Here is an 11168-nt window from a genome sequence, read left to right on the forward strand (position 1 = left end):
GTTAATCACAGGGACATCCAGAGCAACTGTCTTCACCTGGGGTTGTTTCCATCCCGCTGAAGGAGGGCTGTAGTGTTCCCCACCTCATAGGCACAGCCACAGCAAACACTCCGCGTTGCCCCTTCCCCAGAGCCTGCCGAGCCCCTGCCTGCACAAGGTGCCTTGGGCAGCTCCCTGCATCCGGAGTCCTCAGTCACTGTGGCCACTTTCCTGCAAACCCCATGGCTGGTATAGGGCTGTCCCCAAACCCCACCAGGGTCAGCTGGTGGTGGGAGCAGCAGGAAACCCCTGGTGCAGCTGCTCCGGTTTGGCCCTGGGGTCCTGCTCCCCTCCGTGCCCACCAGCATTTTCAGGTAGCGATGTGGCAGATCAGCCAGACCCAGCACTGCCCTGGTACCAGCTCCCGCATGAAACCCCATCAAGAGGAAAATAATCAAACCCTTGGCTGCTCGGGGTGTATTCATCTGACCTCTGTCCTTGGTAAAGGCCCCAGAGCAGCTGGATTGGTTGGAGATGTCCACACTTCTTCACATCAACCCCACCTCAGGGATTTCGGTTCCCAAATTCCTCCATCACAGCTGTCTGCCCATCAGTGCTTTGGGACCAAACACAACCCTCTGGCATGGAGGATGCAAAGATGCTCACCTCCGCGTGCAGCAGCCAGAGCAGGCAGCAAAAGCTGGGCAGGGAGAGCATGAACCCCGTGCGAAGGAGGCAAAGCACAGCGGTGCCCGGGGAGCACATGCTGTGCGGGCACTGCGTTTCCCAGGGCCGGCGCAGCTGCGGGGCAGCCGCTCCCAGCGCGGGGACACCCTGAGCCCTGCGGGAGGGGAGGGGGGGGAGTGCTCAGCTGCTTCATAGAATAGTTTGTGTTGGAAGGACTTTTCGAGGTCACCTAGTCCAACCTCCCCTGCAGTGAGCAGGGACATCTCCAACTATCCTCAAGAATAACATCCAGGCAGTGATTAAGTGCTGGTGGGACTCAGAGGGTGCAGGCATGCCTCCCAAGCTGCAGCAGAGCTCAGCAGCCCTGTCTGCTACCCACGGGGAGCAGCTGGGAGCCAACTGCCTTTCTTGAAACAGAGATTCTTCTGTGTTATGTCCTGTGGCCTCTCCTCTGCGTGTTTTGCAGGGGGGTGGGCTGCCTTTCCAGGAAGGGAGAAGCTGCCCAGAGTGCACGCACCAGCCAGGGCAAGGTCCTGGAGCCCATGTGGGTGGCAGAGGGTAAAGGGCCCAAAAAATTACTTTTCATCATGTTAGTGAGAGCCAAGAAATTGCCGGTGAGCTTGTTGGTGCCTGCAGGTGCGTGTGGGTGCTGCCAGCTCCCGACACCACTGCCAGGGGACTCCTGTGCCAAGGGATAATGAGAGCCGTGCCGGAGCGCGGGTGCAGCCAGCCTCGCTGGCTTCAATCGCGGCATCATGTGCCGAGGATGCTGGCTGAGCCCCGGCTGCCTTCTGCCTTCTGCGCTGCTCACCCAGAAGGTTTTGCGTTGCAGGTTACAGCTGGCAGCACCTCTGCGCTGCCAGGAGCCGAGAGGTTTAGTCCTGTGCCAGGAAAGGGACCTCACGTGCTGAGTTACAGGGAGGAGAAAAGCCACAAGAGGGGATCATTGCAACCAACTGCTCCCTTGCACGGAGCACGGCACAGCCGCAAGCACAGAGCGAAGCCAGCTCTGGCAGCAAGGTGTGAGGAGTCAAGCCCTGTGCAGGGACACTGTCCCCTTTGCTGCTGCCTGCCTGCCTCCCTCCCCAGCTCATGGGTGCTCGAGGGGCACCGCAGCACCAGGGGGGCACCACGGTGTGCTGTGGGCATGGCGTCACCTGCAGCACGGCCTCAGTTCCCAAAAGAATGGGCGGACACTACAGCTCCCCGTGCAAGTAGGCAGGTGCCACTTGCTGTCTGCATCGTCCCACAGGGCCACAAGCCACCGTGCTTGCACCAAGGGCACCCCAGGGCTTTCCACACTCTGCTCAGCACCATTGGGTGCGGCAGGGGTGCTGAAGCCAGGGCAGCCCTGCCCGCAGCATCACACCCCCAGGCGCTGCTGTGCCACGGCAAGAGCCCATGTCACCACCGGGCACCCCAAAGGGACACGTGGTGGCTGCTGCCCTAGCCCCGAGCTAGCAGTAGGCAACCTCACAGCCCCATGCGTGCAGGGTCTGCCGGGGGCTCAGAGCAGCCCTGCTCTGGCCCCGTGCCGCCAGGATTTAAGACCCACCAGTTTCCTCTGCCCTTTCCACTGAACCAACCCGCAGAAAGTTTTATAAACTTGAGGAAACGCGAGTCAAAGCAGAAGGAGCCCAAAGCTGAGCCAAAGCGTGACCTCAGCAACCTCCCCTCTTTGTCCAGCCGGGGACCTCGTTATTATCTGTCAGCATGTGCTGAGCCTCCTCCTGCGGGGGATGCACCAGGCCCTTCCGGAGGCACCGCAGCCCGCACTCCTCTGGTGACCGTGTTATCTCTGCCATTTCCAGCTCCGCTTCCCTCCACCGGCGGCGGGATGATGCCCTCCCCAGGCTGGCAGCCCTGGGGAAGCAGCGCCCCAGCCCACGCCTGCGTGGACCCCTCAAGGAGCAGATTCGTCCCACCCGTCTGTGGGGTTTGGGATGCCAAATGTGGGAGCCACGTCCTCCGTGGGGCAATGAGACAGAGCTCTTCCCATGCTCCGTGGGGCTGTAGCAGGGATGAGGGTTTGATGGTGCAGCTCAAGCACTGCTGCAGGTCACAGCTGAGCATAAGGCTCAGCTCTGCCAACTAACACCATCCCATGGATACTACTCCCATCCCATCCCGTCCGGCCCCTGCTCCAGGCCTGATGGAAGGGAGGCAGAGCCTGACAGAACAGGGGCCACAAGAAGATGGGCATAGTTTGCTGTCTGAAGCATTAACCTGCCTGTCTGACACAAGGGCAGTGACAGGCAGGGAGGGTTTGGTGCAAAGGAAGGAAGTGGAAGAATTAAATCCACAGAACTTCCCTGCTTTTGTTCTCTCTCCCGCCCCCACTCTTCTCCTTGGCCGCTCACTCTTCTCGCTGGATGTGTATGGCTTGATACTACCCAAGCAAGCTGGAAATGGGGTATATCAGCTGAAAGCAATTTACTTTGAAATCCAGCTGCCAGATTTTCCTTCATTTGTTTACTTTTAAATGCTTTTTTAAAAGCCAAAGTACACAAGGCAGCCAAATTGCTGACATGTGTGCTGGGCCGGTACCCCGCAAATGCCGCATTCTTTCATGTCCTCCTGGGCTCAAATCCACTCATGTTTATTTAAAATACGTAGAACACTTCAGCACTATTAAGAACCATGTTTTATTGTAAATGGAAAAAGATTTCCTCACAGGCCAGGGGGAGAGGAAAAGAATCACTTCAATTCAGTTTTGTTCCGACAGCACTTTCCCTGCCACACCAGGGCCCAGCCACCCACATCCCGCCAACGAGCTCGGCCCGGGGCCAGCACCCAGTAGCTCTGGTTGCTCCTCGGGAGCTGCTCTTACTCTGGAAATGTTGGAGACAGGTGGACACGGGGCTCCAGCAGCACTTGCAGCGCTTGGCCTTTCTCCCCCATAGATCCATGGGGCAGTTGGCCTGCGATGGCTGAAAGAAACCCCAGGAGGGGGTTTGAAGTCACCGAGGTTCTCCACGGCTTCAGAGTCTCGGGGGTGTCATGTTGCCACCTCCTCCCACCAGCTTTCAACTTAGCTCAGATGCTCCCCTTGCATCACTTCCCCACGACTATACATCCACCCCTCACAGCTTCTATTTGGTACACAGCATTTCACAGCTACGAACCGTGGATGCTAAAGCTATAGGTGTGATAGCAACCTGTGTGACCCCAGCTACAGCTCCAGGGCAGCCCTTGCAAATTAACAAGACAGGAGATGGGATGGCAGTGCACGGGAGGCAGCTACAGGTCAGCAGGAACACTGAGATGTAACAGACTTGTATGCAGCAGAGAATGAGACACTTCAGACTCACTACAGACGACATGCAACGACACATCCTCTCAAAAACAGGATAAAGATGCTGGAATGGATGGCAAATAAATACCAGCTAAAGGACAATAACAGCTAAACAGGACTACATATGGAAGTAGATATTCAAATTCAGACTTTTTAAGTGCATTGTTAATATGGGTATTTTGGGAGAGAACAAGGGTGGAAGGGGCATTTCCAGCTGATGCTGCCTTTCGTCAGACTACCCCTCTGCGGCTGACACAAGCTGAACTCCACAGGGTAACATAAGGATGCGCATCAGAAAGTGAAAATGTCAACAAACAGCAAATAAATCCTGCAAGCTATTGTCGCTGCTCAAGCTGAAAGAAACACAGAAAGGCAACATACAGAGAAAGGAACAAGGAAGTGACTTATATTTTTAATCAAATTATCTGCTACCAGCAACACAGAGATGGACAGTGGCTTTGTGCAAATGTGTTACCGTGCCTTTGACCAACCTCCTTCCTAAAGGAATGGCCACTGATATAGCCAGAATTGCTGGGGTTTTTCCTAGCAAAAAGTATAAGAAAGCAGAAACCTCCACTTATTAACTGTTAATCATTTGGAGTGCAGCATCCTCATAGTTTTATTGTAATTAGACAGACTAGTAAATCTTCAAAAGGATTCCTCCAGTGGAGTCCCATACTCGGATTATGTCATGCCCTGAACACAACATCACACAACTGGTTTCACTCATGAAGAAACAAAGGCTCCAAGCAAATGATGATGGGGAGCAGAGCGGGGTTTGCAAGCACAAGCACTGTGTACTGCTGCTACATGTGTTTTGGGGCCTTTCGCTCCTATAAGCACCTCCCTTGCTCCTTGCATACGTTTCAATATGTTGCACTGCCACCGCTGCAAAGAACGGCTCTGGGCTGAAAGCAGGGTGTTGCCCTCACGATCTCTGAAAGGCAGGAGACCCCTGTGGTGGTCAGAATTGGGAATCACAGGATCACAGAATCATTTAGGTTAGAAAAGACCTTTAAGATCATCAAGCCCAACTGTTAACGCAGCACTGCCAAGCCCACCACTAAACCATGTCCCCAGGCGCTGCATCTATGCGGTTTTTAAACACCTCCAGGGATGGTGACTGCACCACCTCCCTGGGCAGCCTGTGCCAATGTTTGACAGCTCTTTCAGTGAAGAAATTTTTCCTAATACCCAAACTAAACCTTCCCTTTCAAGACTGCTCAGAGACACTTGTCATCTTCCATCCTTCAGACAGTGAGATCTCCAACTGCCCTCCCGATGACAGGGCTGCCTGCCTGCCGGCATGCTTACGGAAGGCAGAACGGGCAGAGCCTGTAGAGGAAAGTGCTGGTGGGACTCCTCTGCCCACTGCACCCCCTCACCATGCGTGGCTCCCACTGCTTGCTCTGGGGAAGGAGAACAGCGCTGGGCTGTGGCTCCCCTTGAGCGATGGGTCTGTGCCCACCACGGCCACGCAGAGCTTCCCCTAAGCCTCCTCCTAAGGCACTTCACAAGGACAAAGACGAATAAACAAGCAGGGAGTGCTCTGTTGGGTGGAACCACCCCACTGCACAGAGGAGCCAGGGCAGTGAGGGAAGTGACATGCCCCAAGGCCACACAATAAGATAGTGACAGGCAGGAAAGGGAAGCCGGGTTGCCTGTCCCCTAGTGCAGGGCTCTACCCTCTGGTCCCTGCTACTCCCGTACTGCTCCACTCTTTCCCCTCTGCAACGTGCTGGTGTAAAAGACAGAAAACAAACACATGAAAGCCTGTAAAAATAAAGAGCCAAATAACTGATAGTAAAGACTCCAGCAGCTGTAGGGAGCCAAAAGCTTCTTGGAGGGGGTTGGATGGAAGCTGAGTTTCCCTCCCTGCTTGTATTGTATTTCTTTCCTCTGCCAAAATGTGCTTCCTGAGCCTTGGGCAGAGCTCTCTGCTGCTGACCCTCACCTTCCTCTGTTTAGCCTGGAGCGCAGGCTTGCCACGAGCGCCTGAGGCCGCGCCTGGGGACAGGCAGAGCCTCCCGCTGCGTGCACATGGCCAGGGTCAGCCCTGCTGTCACCCGCTTCCTGAAAACGAAAGCCAAGTCGGGCCACACCTGACCGCGTCCCACAGGAGCAGCTGGGCAGAGCTCAGACGCAGCAGTCTGGAGGGAGCTGTGGGCTGGGGACAGGAGGGCTGGCAGGGGGTGAGAGAGTCACAACTGATGTGACTCACGTTTAAGGGCTCCATCCAGTCCTTTTCTCCCAGGCAACGATGGGTCAGGTTCCACTCTCCACGCAGCTGTAAACGGGCAGCAGTGAGAACAAAGCAGAGGTCAGATGGTGCTCTAACCAAGGGGCAATTCTGACTCCATTAAAATTCTCGCTCCCATTTGCATGGAAGCAGAAGGCTGTGCTGCTCCTTACAAAGAGCAGAACCACCCTCAGGGTGACTCATAGCCCTTAACAGAACTGCCATGCTGATTTTACAAATATTAGAGCAATACCTCAGAGTCACTGTTTTGTACGGTTTAACCTATCAACTTGGGAGCAGACCCATAGCTCTTTTACAAAGCTCCCCTTCCCTGTATTTCCTTTCTTGGTGCCAGAACTGGAGCCAAAACCAAGCTTAACAAAGCAACAGGCATGGCTGTTCTTCCCAGCCCTCATTTCCCCTGGTGAGAAGGGAGAAATTAATTTAAACCCTATCAAAACAGCAAAAGCTGTTCGCCATTTTGTGCTGCAGAACACAGCGTGAATGAAACACTCACTTGAACCATCTGCATTTGCCAGCCCAGCCAAGAGCACAGGAACACGCAGGTTGGAATCCTTTTGTTCAGGCGTCTGCAACAGACAAACGTGATCTAAGCTATTTCACAGGCAGCGAGGGCAGGAGCGATGGCGAGATGGTTGGGATGTCAGCAAGATATAAGAGCTTTTACCTTATGAAATGCTCTCATTTCTTTTCTTTGGGCCCTTATTCCTGGATCCAGACAGGTACAGCAAAGCTCTTCATGTCCCAGCAGCTTCTGCTTCTGTCCCAGCCCTTGTGACAGCCTGGTGCAGCTCTCAACCAGCCGGGCAGACTCGGAGCGCACAGGCAATGCAGCTCTCCTCCTTGCCTGCTCTTGCTGCATTGCTCTCACATCACATGCAAGAGGAACCTGCACCCATGCATGCATTAGTCTTACAAAAGCTTTTGCAGCATGTGTAAGGGAGTGGAGAAACCAAAACCGGGAATAACCCCTGCACCGCCAAGTGAGCTGTGTTGCTGACCTGCCTCTGGGGTCTGGGAGCCACCCCCCTTTCCACATCTGCTTCTGCTTGCGGGCCGATTTACTGCTTTAATATCCAAAATAACACTACAGACTTTTTGCTTCTGGTTTGCTGTTCTGTATTTTCTCAGATCATCTCCCTTTGCCAAAATACTATTTGTACACACTCAACTGTGAAGAAGGTGACTTAGATTCAGATTAAGTCCCCACCCAGCTCAAAGGGCTCACACGAAAAACCATAACCATAAAATTATTAACAGAAGCCCAGGGTTGCATTATTAAGACCATTTGGTAAGGTCACATCTATTCCTAATAAAGAGAAATAATGTGCTTTTACATGAAGTTAAATATTGCAGTTAACTTGCCTCCCATGTTTGCCTGTCACACACTGCTGGCACTGGTCCCACAGGTTCGGAACCATCCTGTTCTCCACAGCACCAGGGACACCCTTTCTGCAGAGAAGCAAATACAATCCGCATCGGGATTTCCCAACCACCTCCCATCTCCTTTGGCTCTACATTAACTTCCTCAAGCCACAGCAAACATGATTGAGGTGATCGGAACATTTTCAAACCATTTTTCTTCCTCTTCCCACTTCAAACTCAATTCAAGAGCTGTAGCAAAAATCAAGTTGAGACAATGTTCAAGCGAATTTCGTAGCAAAGACAAAAGACCTAATCAGGTTTCTATTACCAATACTGAAGTAGCCTTTGGACTTTCATGATGCCAAAATCTTCACACAGCTGCCCAAGATCAGCTTAATGCAGCCACAAGAGGGAGTCTTAAATCTCCTATTAATACCCAGATGGATTCTAGTTTCAAAACTCTTCCAGTACAAGAGTACACAGCAAGCTTTCAAAAGGATTTTACAAAGTTATCCTGAGCTCCAAATTTATTCTCTAGTTTTATAGGAGTACCCTTGCTCTGAAAGCGAAGGTTCTTTAAAATTATGAAACCTTGGTATAAAATGCAGGTTTTTCTTCTCTTACGAATCAGGGTGGGGAAAATTATCTTATTTATCCACTCTAGAACTATATTGCAATTGAAGGCAGAGGAAGAGGAGTACATGAATGGGTTTTGTCCTAGCCAATCTCAACTTACAAATGCTCAAAAGTCTAGTTCCACCTGAACTGACTCCTAGAAGTGTATTTTATAGCAAGGATAATATGTATAACATGACATGCAACAGAATTACAAAACCCACAAGATTACTAAATAAAACCAATTACTTCCTGCCACTTCCTCAGATTTGGTGGCTGTGAGCAGTGAGAGCTGCTGGTGGCCTCCTGGCTTTTCTAGCTAACAGTACACCTCCAACCCTTTTGCCTTGGGAGTTAAACAAAATCATTTGAGACCAGGGCATGTCAAACTGCCAGATGTCTTGCACAGGGACTTTCTCTTGAGAAGGATGCTGTTGTACTAGTACCACACAATTCTGCTACACCAGAAATGCACACTCTCACCTTACTGAGATGAGAAATTACACTAGGTTGTTACTCTTCCCATCCATAATCTGAAAGGGCATAATCTGAGGGCAGGGTCTGCCTAATCTAACCCCATTGGTGTGGCAAGCTACGACACTGGCTTTAGATTTTGTTAGTTTGACATACACGATTAGAAGCTCTGGCAGAGCTAAGAGCCTACAACATTACAAATAACACTTCTCACATCGCCAGTAAAATATCTATGTTGAATCTGTATGCGTCTGCTCTTCATTTGCCAAAAAAATGTCAAGACATATTCCTCAAAAATACTTTCATGGTCTTTACTCAATCTTGACATTCACTTTCTAAAGTTTCCCAGAAAACATCACAGCTCCGAAGGGGGCACTATGTTCAAGTAAAGCCACACAACCATTTTGAACAGAAATGGCTCCACACAGGCACTGCCCAAAGTGCCAAGAAACAGACCCCTGGCAGCACTCTTTTGCAGAGATTCAGCTAAGAGGTAAAGACAAGCAGCAATTACCTCAGAGAGGTTAAGGAAATAAGTGCTCACAGTACAGCTCAATTCTACTTGACGTCATCACTTCATTGTCCTCCTCTGCTGTTCTCTTTTGTACATTCACCTGCCCACTCCCGCTTGAAACCGAATCTAGGGAATCTAGGCAAGCAGATAGTTAATTCTTACTTTTAAATGTGGCAAGTGTATCATTACTGGATCAATCACCTCTGACCCAAGAGGTAGGAGATGAACAGATGAACAATCTTAAACCTTTGAGGCTGCAGCATAAATCACTATTCTTTTTGCCTACAGTATTAGCCAACTTAAGGGTGGGGTTCATAAAAGACTGCTTAAGAAAAATTGCACCCCTATTTATGCATGTCATTCTTTTCAGAAAAAAATTAATAGGGAAAATACTCTTTAATTATGATTAGGGGCTGACTACTGGAATGCCCGTGCCTGTTAATTCAAAAGCAGATGTTCAGCAGTGCAGTGTTTCATACATTGTGCTGACAATAGTTATTAGCAAAACATGGTAAGTAATATCTAAAAAGTGTTTCTGCAAGGTTGCCTAACTATTGGAGTGGGTCAGCAACAAAAGATCAGACGTGACACGTGCTAACGTCCCAGAACAATTTATCCTTTGCTTGGCCAAACCTCATTTCACTCACTCAGCTGAATGTAATTAGACCTCAAGCTTGTCCTAATTTCAGTCTCTGCAGAAAAGGGGTTATCCTTCAGCAGTACGTGGCTGCTCCAAAATGCTGGCAGTGATCTGCAAGGAGAAACTGCGAAGGTGCACACCATCTCACAAATCCAGACAAGGATCTGCTAATACAGTATGCTATGTACATTAAAACACAAACATGTATGCCATAGCACCTGCCCCGAGTTTCAGTCAACACACCCAAGCAGAAAGTATCAGGAGCCCACAAGCCACACAGTGCATGAGCTATTTTTAGATAAACATTACACAATTTTCCCTCTGGCTCTGTGGATCAGAAACATACGCTGCAGCTACAGACCCATTACATTTTAATCCTACCCCAAACAAGGAGATGGTGACTCTTCACATCCTAGTAACAGTCAGCTACTCAAGGAGAAAAGCACTATTCGTCTTTGCTTTGGTTCACGCTACACAACCTGGCCCTGTAACATGCTGAACTACACGTGGCTTTGTGAAAAAAAAGTCCATGTAATGTTTTCTGACTTTTGTAATAAGGTTCTTCCTATTGGGTAGAAGTGGACAAAAGAGCAGATCTACTTCCTAAGAAACGCAGCACTTTTATTATAGAAAAGATAAAGAAAGTTGATTTACTTCTCTGTCAAAAAGAGTATCAGTGAAACAGTGGGAAGGATTTGCCCCAAACCCTGCAAGTCAGGTCCTCGAGACAGAAGCCAAGCCACATCACCGTGTTACACTGCTTAATGGGACAAGAAGATCCTTTAGGAGGTCATTTTTCCTTAAAGTTGTTGAAAATTTAGTGTGATTTTTCTAATGAAGTAGCTTGCGTTCCCCCAATAAAAATGTAAAAAAATGGAAGCCACTAAACCTAGCTGCACAAGGAATGAGTAGCTGGCAAGCAGAACAAGGATCTTTATTGCAGAAACAGTACTGACCTCATACCTAGCAAAAGCCACAGATTCCATGAAACCCTTACTCCAAGATAGATTTTAGGTTAAACCTATACAGGAGCCCCTTGGAAAAAAAAAGCATAATTATCAGTTGCAAAACTAAGGGAAGACATTAACAACTTTTTTGTTCTCAAGGCTTCCTTGATCGAAGTGGCAAGTGATTCTCAATAAGCAGCAGTTAAAGACTCAAGCTACAGTTATATACATCTTGGACAAGCCCAGTAGTTACTATCAAACAAGTAACATGGCGAGTGCTGAGAGGGTCCTAAGGGCTATACAACTGCACAGAGCGCCATGTAAAACAGGGAGATACATTTTCTTAGTTGCCACGATGTGTGAATTTGTTTAAAGAAGTCTACTAAGCCATG

The 11168-nt window shown here is 49.9% G+C and overlaps 1 long non-coding RNA gene across 1 annotated transcript; it reads right to left on the minus strand.

The window, feature by feature from the left end:
- Positions 1–5086: 5086 nt before the first annotated feature.
- Positions 5087–8712, minus strand: LOC121093935. The gene is made up of 3 exons (XR_005829692.1): positions 6889–8712; positions 6718–6790; positions 5087–6248 (listed from the first exon to the last, which is right to left on the minus strand). It is a non-coding gene; the product is annotated as an uncharacterized LOC121093935 (long non-coding RNA).
- Positions 8713–11168: the final 2456 nt, after the last annotated feature.

The sequence above is a fragment of the Falco naumanni genome, chromosome 9 (genome assembly GCF_017639655.2).
Source record: "Falco naumanni isolate bFalNau1 chromosome 9, bFalNau1.pat, whole genome shotgun sequence".
NCBI lineage: Eukaryota > Metazoa > Chordata > Aves > Falconiformes > Falconidae > Falco > Falco naumanni.